Source organism: Fundulus heteroclitus, unplaced genomic scaffold, assembly GCF_011125445.2.
Source record: "Fundulus heteroclitus isolate FHET01 unplaced genomic scaffold, MU-UCD_Fhet_4.1 scaffold_163, whole genome shotgun sequence".
Lineage (NCBI taxonomy): Eukaryota > Metazoa > Chordata > Actinopteri > Cyprinodontiformes > Fundulidae > Fundulus > Fundulus heteroclitus.
This window is the reverse complement of record NW_023396575.1, coordinates 24,203-26,899: the sequence shown is the minus strand read 5'-3', so window position 1 is coordinate 26,899 and position 2,697 is coordinate 24,203.

Sequence of the window (2,697 nt, the reverse complement as noted above, 5' to 3'; positions counted from 1 at the left end):
CCGCTCTCCATGGTAGGATGAGTGAATCAGCTGTGGGCCATCTGCTGCCTGATGTCAAATTTCCAGGGACCTCTTGATATCAAGGGGGACAAGCCCATCTGAGGCCCGCTAGCTTGGATGTTATCTTACTGCAAAAGGCTTTACAGCTATGACACTGTAAGATTGTAATTGGTTGGAGGTAAATGCTAAATGGTTGTTATGAAAATGACATTGTGTCTTGCTTTGAAGTTGAGAACTAAAATAAAGTAAAAAGAAAAAAGAATGCAGTATTCATTAAATGGTTACTTTAATTCACAGATATGCCCACTGTTTACAAGTTTTGAAGTAACCCAGAAAATTGCTTACACCACAATCAGCAAATATCCATTGATGCTGCAAATACGTTTGTCTTTTATAACAAATTTAAACCAATTTTTTTCATTTCTATACATCTGTTGCTGTGGACGAACGTCTTTAAGTTTTTCACCAATGGCCATCGCATGAAGATCTGGAAGAGGCCCTGTCAAAAATTGAAAAACAAATAAGTTTGATTTAATTTACATTACAACATTATCTGTAAAAATAACTTATAAAAATATTTGTTAAGGAAGATGAAAATAGAGCAAAGGGATGATAGGAGAGAAAGAGTCAGGCAAGGACCCAGTGCGGTGGCGGCTGGTGAAAAAAAATCTTAGTGGGGCTGGCCAATAGATTTCCCTGCCTAACCCAGTACATGCATTTAAATTAACAAAATCAGTTCACCAACAACTGTTCACCAACATTCACCAACAATGGTGAATGTTGGTGAACTGATTTTAACAGATAAAAAACAAAACAAAAAGGAGGTATGCATAAAAATGGCATTGATGGTTAATGAGTGGAGAGGAAAACTAATTTAAACTCATCAGTATATGCTCTGTAAAGTGTGCACTTAGCACCAGTTCCAACACTTCTTTTTTCTGTGGCTTAAACAACTTCATCACATTTGTTGCCTCCGGTGCAATTCCCTACAAAAGCAATAATAAAAATATCAACAACATTAATGACAACAATATAGGAAATACATTATCAAGAGTAGTAAATACTAATTAACCTGTGTCCTTGGCCTATGCCATGTCTGCAGCGAGCTGGTGGATGACAGTGGCAGTCTTGAAGCCAATGGTACTGTAGTGTGCCGTCTGAAATAGCAGGGCTACTATGTGATTACATAGAGCTTTACCTGCAGCACAAGAACACGACAGGCACTCCAGAGCCACGGGTCCACCTTGTTGTCCAGTATAAACTAGAAATAGAGACATGCTGTTTTAGGTGGATTTAGCTAATGTTTAATTTATCAAAGCAGCAACATGAAAATTATGACTGTTGGAAACAGCAGATGCAAAGAAGTTTATTTTTCACTCCCTGACTACATTTACATGTGCAGAATAATAATCAGTGTTATCAGAATCAAATTACCCCTATGGGACACCGTTATTTGGACTGAAAGCTATAAAAGTCTGATAAGACACCAGGTCTTGTTGTTTTTATGGCACTCTCAGGCTCAAACCTCCATTTGACATTAGTCAAGAACACTAATTCATGTGAGCATGATTTAGTCAAAATATTAAAAAAGAAGGAATGCCTATCTATGTAATAAATAATTAAAATATATGAAGTGTGAGGTCTGAAGTTTTTGAAAATCAACGTTTTTTTGTCACTTCCTGAAAAATAACAAAGTAGGACACAAGGGGTTTGCCCGGACAGCAGTATAATCCATAAATACTATAATGAACTGATTATTAGTGTGTATGCAGTGTGCATGCAACATTATTGACAGCATCTTTCTCAGTCTTTAATGTACTAAACTATTGCAGTTTTAACAGGAATGGGCAAAATTATTTTCTTAACTGAGGCTCCAAATCTATAACCTGACTCCAGCTAGATGTATTTCGCTCCGTCTAGCTCCACTCACATCCATCTGGGACCTCTCTATAGGATTTGCCTTTTTTTAAGGCTGGGCCTTATCAAAAATCCTTGCATATGATTGGATAAGCCACTTGTCTGTCATCTTTATCGACGTGCTATTTCAACCACTCACACCGAAGCCAACCCGTGACGCTGTGAGAGCGACGCAGGAAAAAACAAAACTTTTTATTTTTTTTATGTGTTTTTTTTTATGTGCTCTAGTGGCACGCATTTTGTTGACAGTGAGCTGACAGGAAGAGGGGGGATGACCGGCGGGAAAGAAATTGGTTAGCGTGAGCTAACCAGTTTTCCAATAAATCTTTTAACTTCTCCCACAGCTCTTTCTGCCCAAACCTGTCTTTTGCCTCGTGTGAGATGTGTGAAATAAAATTATATAAACCATTTCTTAAAGTACCTAAACCCCCAGCTATAAATACATATAGGAGTACAGAATCGTATTTGATTTTGAATTTTTTTGAAGTGAGATGTTTTTTTTATCATTTATTTGATTTGCATATGTATGTATTTTGTGCTTAATAAATGTAATTTAAATAAGGTATGTGTGTGTTCTTTGTTCTATTCCCTGTTTGTTTTTGTAAAAAAAAACAAAAAAAAACAAAAAACAATGCGGCTACTATAATCACGAGGTCTTCTCTAGTTTATGATGTGTACACCAGAGGGCGCTAAAATCGCAATCGATCATTTTAACTTTCTAATAAAATAAATGTTTAGAACAAGATTGTTTGTATAGCGACATTCACCATATAAGTAAGG